Genomic DNA, 8,703 nt, shown 5'->3' with positions numbered 1-8,703 from the left:
CACTTGGTAGGATTTTTTAAACTTAGGCAAGTACTGGACTGCAGCTAAGCCCCCGAGTGGGAGGGTTGCTCTCCACTCGGTAGGATTTTTTAAACTTAGGCGAGTACTGGACTGCAGCTAAGCCCCCGAGTGGGAGGGTTGCTCTCCACTCGGTAGAATTTTTTAAACTTAGGCGAGTACTGGATTGCAGCTAAGCCCCCGAGTGGGAGGGTTGCTCTCCACTCGGTAGGATTTTTTAAACTTAGGCGAGTACTGGACTGCAGCTAAGCCCCTGAGTGAGAGGCTTTCTCACCACTCGGTAGGATTTTTCAAACTTAGGCGAAACGGATTCGCAACTAAGATCCCGAGTGAGAGACTTGCTCACCACTCGGTAGGATTTTTTAAACTTAGGCGAAATGGATTCACGGCTAGGTCACCCACTGGGGGATTTCAGACACAAGTATAAGCAGCGACAATCATTTTTCAGAAGACTGTAAAAACTCTTGTCTCTAATAAACAAACTACAAAGGTCTTTCTTATTACAACTCAACAAAATGAGCGCTTAAGTATAAAAGGGGCGGAGCAGCTCCGCATTCCAAGCCCGTGGCTCGTCTTTCTGATGCTCGACCTTATAAAGATGGTATGCCCCATTGTGGAGCACTCTAGTGACGATGAAGGGACCTTCCCAAGCAAGGGCGAGCTTGTGTGTTTTCTGCTGATCCACGCGTAGAACCAAGTCTCCCTCTTGAAATGCTCGACCTCTCACGTTTCTGGCGTGGAATCAACGCAAGTCTTGCTGATAAATGGTCGACCGGATTAAGGCCATCTCTCTTTCCTCTTCTAGGAGATCAACTGCGTCTTGCCGGGCCTGATCTGCTTCATCTTCAGAGAAAAGCTCGACTCGGGGTGCATTGTGAAGCAAGTCACTCGGTAGAACAGCTTCAGCTCCATAGACCAAGAAGAATGGAGTTCGGCCAGTCGACCGATTGGGAGTTGTCCTCAATCCCCAAAGAACTGATGGAAGTTCATCGACCCAAGCGCCTGCCGCATGCTTGAGGTGGCGCATCAATCGGGGTTTCAGACCTTTGAGAATCAGGCCATTTGCTCTTTCTGCTTGTCCATTCGACTGGGGGTGGGCGACTGAAGCATAGTCGACTCGAGTGCCTTCGGAAGCACAGAAGGCTCTGAACTCATCAGAATCGAAGTTCGATCCGTTGTCAGTGATGATGCTGTGCGGAACCCCATATCTGAATGCTAACTCTCTGATGAAGCTGACGGCAGTACTGGCTTCAAGATTCTTGATAGGCTTGGCTTCAATCCATTTGGTAAACTTGTCGACTGCTACAAGCACATGAGTGAAGCCGCTCCCACCAGTCCTCAGGGGCCCAACCATATCTAACCCCCAAACAGCAAAAGGCCAGACGAGTGGAATGGTCTTCAGGGCTGATGCAGGCTTGTGGGACATGTTGGAGTAAAACTGGCAGCCTTCACATTTGTCGACTATATCTTTCGCCATTTCATTTGCTCGTGGCCAATAAAATCCAGCTCGGTATGCTTTGGCCACAATGGTCCGAGAGGACGCATGGTGACCACAGGTCCCCGAGTGGATGTCGTTGAGGATCACTCGACCTTCTTCTGGTGTTATGCATTTCTGGAAGACTACAGTTACACTTTCCCTGAACAGCTGTCCTCTTATCACAGTAAAGGCTTTGGATCTACGGACGATCTGTCGAGCCTCCTCTTCATCCTTTGGGAGTTCCTTCCTAAGGATATACGCAATGTACGACACTGTCCAGTCGGGTGTGATGACCAAAACCTCCATGATCAAGTCGACCATGGCTGGGACCTCGACTTCAGTCGGATCTGTGGCACTTTTAGGCTGCGGGGGCTCTTCAGTGAAAGGATCTTCTTGAACTGAAGGTGTATGAATGTGTTCCAAACACACATTGCTGGGAATGGCTTCCCTCTTGGATCCTATCTTTGCCGAATCATCGGCTACTTGATTTTTCAGTCGGGGTATATGATGGAGCTCTAACCCTCAAACTTCTTTTCCAACTTCCTCACTGCATTACAGTAACCATTCATAGCTGGGCTTCTGACGTCCCACTCCTTCATCACTTGATTGACTACCAAATCTCAGTCGCTGTAGACCATGAGGCGACGGACGCCGAGTGAAATGGCTATACGTAACCCATATAAGAGTGCTTCATATTCAGCTTCGTTATTGGAGGAATCAAAGTGAATCTGGAGAATATATCTGAGCTTGTCTGCTCGGGGGGATACCAGTACCACCCCAGCACCGGAACCATTCAACATCTTGGAGCCATCAAAGAACATGGTCCAGTGCTTCGAGTGGACTTGAGTCGGCAGCTGCTGTTCGATCCACTCGGCGAGGAAATCTGCTATTGCTTGGGACTTGATAGCTTTCTTTGCCTGAAACTTGATATCCAAGGGAAGAAGTTCAATCGCCCACTTTGCCACTCGACCAGTTGCATCTCTGTTGTTCAAAATCTCTGATAATGGAGCGTCACTGACGACTGTAATGGAGTGGTCAGAGAAATACTGTGCAACCTTCTTCGTGGTCATATAAATTCCATAGACAAGCTTCTGATAATGTGGATATCTTTGCTTGGATGGAGTCAGAACTTCAGAAACATAATATACTGGGCGCTGAACTTTATAAGCTTTTCCTTCTTCTTCCCGCTCGACCGTAAGTACTGTACTGACAACTTGTCCAATGGCTGCAATGTAAAGCAGTAAAGGCTCTTTGCTGATTGGGGCAGCAAGCACGGGCTGGGTGGAAAGCAGGGCTTTGAGCTCTTCAAATGCTGCATCACCTTTAGGAGTCCACTCGAACTTATCAGACTTCTTCATCAGTCGATAAAGAGGCAATGCCTTTTCACCGAGGCGAGAAATGAATCGACTTAAGGCGGCCAAACAACCAGTAAGCTTCTGGACATCGTGCACACGCACAGGGCGTTTCATCCAGAGTATAACGCCAACTTTCTCTGGGCTAGCGTCGATCCCTCATTCGGAAACGAGGAAACCGAGTAATTTTCCGCCAGGAACTCCGAATGTGCACTTTGATGGATTAAGCTTGATATCATACCTTCTGAGGTTGGCAAAAGTTTCAGCAAGGTCAGCCAGCAGGTCAGAACCTTTACGTGACTTGACCACAATGTCATCCATGTATGCTTCCACATTCCGACTGATTTGAGTGAGCAAGCACTTCTGAATCATCCTCATGAATGTGGCTCCAGCATTCTTCAAGCCGAATGGCATGGTGACATAACAAAAGCACCCTAATGGAGTGATGAAAGCCGTTTTTATCTCATCGGGTCCATACAATCGGATCTGATGATACCCGGAATAGGCGTCCAAAAAGGATAAGCGCTCACACCCCGCAGTCGAGTCGACTATTTGGTCGATGCGGGGGAGAGGAAAATGATCTTTCGGGCAGGCCCGATTGATACGCTTGAATTCAATGCACATGCGAAGTGAGTTGTCCTTCTTGGGGACCATGACAATATTGGCGAGCCACTCGGAGTGGTAGATCTCTCGGATAAACTCAGCTGCCAGGAGCCGAGCCACTTCTTCACCAATTGCTTTTCTCTTCTGTACGGCGGACCGTCGAAGATGTTCCTTGACTGGTTTCACTTTTGGGTCGACTCGCAAACGGTGCTCAGCCAGCCCCCTGGGAACACCCGGCATGTCAGAAGGTTTCCATGCAAAGATGTCCCAGTTCTCACGGAGGAACTGGGTGAGCGCTTCTTCCTATTTGGAGTCAAGTGTTGTCGAAATGTGAGTCAGAGCGGCATTGGCATCAGTCGGGTGAATATGAATCGGCTTCGTTTCACCAGACGACTGAAATGCTGAGTCTGTGGCAGGCTTCTTGGCTCATAGCAAATCACTCGGATCTGCATTTTTCTGATACTCTTGCAATTCTACTACTGCCATTTGTGCATCGGCGATCTTTGAGCCCTTTTGGAAGCACTCTTCCGCCTTCTGCCGATTGCCAGTGATAGTGATCACTCCTCTGGGACCAGGCATCTTCAGTTTGAGGTACACGTAACATGGTCAAGCCATAAAACGTGCATAAGCAGGCCTACCCAGAATAGCGTGATAAGCACTCTGGAAATCCACGACTTCAAACGTCAACTTTTCCTTGCGGTAATTTTTGGAATCACCGAAAACCACGTCAAGGGCGATCTGGCCGAGTGATTCAGCCTTCTTGCCAGGTATGACGCGATGGAAACTCATATTGCTTTCGCTGAGCTTGGACATCGGAATGCCCATTCCCTTTAAGGTCTCCGCATACAGGATATTTAGACCACTACCACCATCCATCAGCACTTTAGTCAGTCGAGTGCCTTCAACAACTGGGTCGACCACCAGCGCTTGCCTCCCAGGGGTGGCTATACGTGCTGGGTGGTCAGACTGGTCGAATGTGATGGCAGTATATGACCACTTCAGATAACTGGGTGTCGCCGGAGCAACCATATCCACTTCTCTGTTTATAACTTTCAATCGACTTTTGCTTTCAACATCAGCAAAAATCATCAGAGTGGAATTGATGTTGGGAAAACCATCATCATCATCTTCTTTATCCTCACCCTTGTCCGACTCATTTTCCTTTTCCTTGGGCTGTTTCTCTCGGAACTGTTGAATCAGGAGCCGACATTGTCGAGTGGTGTGTTTGGGGTAAATCAGGTTACCCTCCTCATCTTTCTTGGTATGAATGTGACAGGGTAAATCCAGCACATCATTCCCATCTTGATCTTTCACTTTCTTGGGATTCCACGGCCCTTTGGGCTTCCCCTTGAACTTTCCTTGAGTCACGGCTAAGGCTTCACCAGGAGCAGCTGGCTCGGCTTTGCGCTTCTGCTTCTGACTGGAGTTCCCTCCTCCGGTTTCGTGGGCGACTGTTTTGTGCTTGCCACTCCGGAGCCGATCCTCCTCTTCACCATTAACATACTTGGTGGAAATTTCCATCATCCGAATCAGAGACATATCCCCAGTTCGACCGAACTTCAGATTCAATTCTCGATACTTGTCACCTTCCTTGAAGGCACAAACTGCTTGGTGATCTGACACATTCTCCACCGTGTGGTGCAACATGATCCATCTCTGGATATAATCTCTCAAGGTTTCATTCGGTTTCTACACACAAGACTGCAACTCTGTTAACCCTACTGTTCGTTTGCATGTACCTTCAAAGGTCCTAACAAACACTCGGGCGAGTTCCTCCCAGCTATATATGCTGCCCGGTGCCAACTAATTTAACCATGCTCTGGTCGAGCCTTCCAACATCAAAGGAAGGCGCTTCATGGCCACTTCATCATTGCCACCACCGATCTGCACCGCCACTCGGTAGTCCTCGAGCCAAGTGTCAGGCTTGGACTCACCAGTGAACTTGCTGACCCCAGTCGCCAATCTGAAGTTGGGAGGAATCACTTCAGCCCTGATGGATCTGCTATAACACTCGAGACCTGAAACGTGCACTCTGCTGCCGGTCGGGTAATCTCTATCATGGCTTTCTCTGTGCGCTCTGTTCCTGTCAACCAGACCTTGAACGAGAATAGATCTCGCATCAAAGCCCGGCTCCCGGGGGTCGGCTGGAATCCTTCGCCCACCATTGTGGGGGCGTCTATCATCGTGTTGCCGAGGCGCGTATGACCCACTCCTTGGGGGAGGCGTGGGCACTCGACGACGATCATCGTGGTCGAGTCGGTGATCATACTGCTCACGATTTCTGTACTGATCACATTGGTCTCCACGTCCCTCATGCCTCGGGGGCGATCTTGGGCTGTGAGCCGACTGGACTGTGTCTACTACAATGGATCTGCTATGGATCCTATTCCGCGACTGAGACACTACTGTGTTTTGTTCCCCTGCTGCCCGGAGTAAAGCCATGATCTGCATCAAATGTCTGCCAGGTTCTGACTGGGAGGGCTGAATCGACTCTGCTATTCGGGCTGCAGCTGTGAGATTCTGAATTGGAGTTCGGTATACCTGAGTTGGAGGCAGAAAAAGCTGTCGTCGAATGGACTCAGGAATCCGCTGCCGAGCACGCTCGTCGAGTGTGTGCTGGAGATTCTCCAGTCGAGTGCGCTCAGCCAAGTTGGCCAGGCGCACCTCCTCCAAGGCCCGGGCCTCGGGGGTTTCTCCAATGATAGGAGTGTGGAGCGCATCCATGTTACGACGATGAAGTTCCTCCCTCTGCTGCGAAGAGAGAGGCTCGGGGAGGTATTCCTCGTGGGCATGCGACGGATCGCCTCCGCCATCGCCACCATCGCTGCGGGGGAAGCCAGGAGGACTGCGCGGTCCGTTGACCATCAGGACTTCCGCCGCGGGCTCGCTGCTGTCGCACTCGGATGCAGTCTCGATGGAGCTAGTCGACAGGTCGAACATGCTATAAAGAGTTTCGTCGGGCTCGATTACCGCGACTTGCGGGGTGGCCGACTGGCGAGCCACCGCGTGCCTCACCCATCGCTGGAGCCGCGACCGACCGGAACGCTTGCGCCGGTGAGTGGCAGGGAGCGAGGATGCCACAGGAGCCGACCGGTACTGAGTCGACGGCTGCCGCAGAAGGACGCCGCGGACGCACGCGCGAAAGTGCGTTGCCCCGCGGACGGGGAGCGCCTGAACGTCGAGTGGAGCTTCTTGGAGCCAAGCGGAGTCGTCGACGACAAACACGAGCGCGCCGAGATGGATCTCACGGCCCTCGGCCAATCCTCCGCCAGAAACCATGATGATGGGAATTGGAAAAATTGCAACTTCTCCAGTAAGTCGCTAGGACACCTGCCCCAAGGTGGGCGCCAACTGTCGTGGTACTAAGACTGACAGTAAAATAGGGGGGTAGTATGGAGAGGCAAGATCCTAGCTATGGCGAAGTTGTACACACGACTTTTACAAGTTCAGGCCCTTCTCAGAAGAAGTAACAACCCTATGTCTCGGAGCCCGGAGGCGGTCGACTGGATTATGCGTATGTATGTTTACCGGGGTGCGAACCCTTGTGCCTGTGGAGGGGGTGGCTTATATAGAGTGCCCCAGGACCCCAGCCAGCCCACGTTACAAGGGATTTAAGGTACATCAAGAGGGGGGCGTTACAGGTAACGCTAGTAATAAAGAGACATAATGACCATTAAGGCTATGATGTAATGTCCGACCGTTGTAGTGCGGAGTAGCTCTAGAGCTTCTGGTGGTCGAGTGACAGTCTTCATGGTCGAGTGACTTCGAGTATTCCGAGTGGAATGCCTCAGGGTCGAGTGGATGATGACTCCTCTTCGACTGCTTCTGGTTTTAGGGTGATGTCCTTGGGAAGGGTATATAGGTTAGGCCTATGACCCTACCCTAGGTACATAGCTTCATCAGCTGGTTCTCTGTCCAACTGGGTAGGGGTACAATCTGCGTGAGTCTGGGTTATGTGTGGTGGGGTTGGTTCTTGGGCAAGTACAACCGTGGTTCTATCTCCATCGACAGGTAGCATGATCTTTTCTGAAGACCGTGTTTTTACTCCCACAGATACTGCCATCACCCCCTCCAATTGAAATGGCTGATAAACAAGAAAAGTAATTGAATGTACAGACATTGTAAGATAGACAGGTGCAATGGATAGTAGGGAAGAAAACAGGGCATGAAATAATTCACATTTATGTTGTCTAACCAAATAGAATAGCAGGACATAATTTCACATATATGATGGCTAATTAAACAGGATAGCATGACACAATTTCACATGTATGATGGCTAACTAAACAGGATAGAATGACATACTTCAAAATATGATTACTATGTAAACAGGATGACATGATATAACTATACGATGTGTCTATTAAAGTGGTTGGCATGCCATAAATCACAAACATGCCGTAGATGGAAACATGATGGCATGATATAATTCACGGATAGAATGACATAATTCAAAATATGATGACTATGTGAAGTGTGAACATGATGAGATGATATAACTATATTATGTCTTTAGAAAATGGGTTGGCATGCCATAATTCAGATACATGCTATCTATGTAAACATCATGCATGATATAATTCAAATATATGATTTATATACTAAGGAAGTGAGCAGAGGGCAATCGCATATATGATGTGTCAACTAAGGAGATGGCATTCAATATCGTGTATATGATGTAAAAACTAAGCATTGCAATATAACATATGCATGATATGAGTAATATAACCCTGCCAAGTTTGAGCATACACCTCAGGGGGATAATAAGACTGGTCATCTGCCTCTGAATCCTCCTCTAAAGAGCTATCTGTAACCAGCAAGATATCTGCTTCACCAGGTAGCATTGTCTGCTCTGAAGACCTTGTTTTCACTCCAGATTTCTCCATCACCAATTCAAATGGCTGATGCACAGGAAGAGCAGTTGAATATACAAACATTGTCGACAAAAGCAATGAGAAATACAAAAAAAGGACGGCATGATATAATTCACATATATGACGCTTGGCTAAACAACATGGCATTGCATAATTCACATATATATTGCCTTGCAACAAGATAGCATTGCATAATTCACATATATAATGTCTTGCAACAAGATGGCATTGCATAATTCACATATATGGTAATTAGACACTAAACAGGTGGCATTCACACAAAGCATGTCTAAACTAAGCAAATGACATAGCAATGCAAGATACCATACGCACGATATGAGCAACATAACCCTGCCAAGTTAGAGCATGCACCTCGGGG

The sequence above is a fragment of the Triticum aestivum genome, chromosome 5D (assembly GCF_018294505.1).
Source record: "Triticum aestivum cultivar Chinese Spring chromosome 5D, IWGSC CS RefSeq v2.1, whole genome shotgun sequence".
Lineage (NCBI taxonomy): Eukaryota > Viridiplantae > Streptophyta > Magnoliopsida > Poales > Poaceae > Triticum > Triticum aestivum.
Note: the sequence above shows the minus strand (reverse complement) of the source record.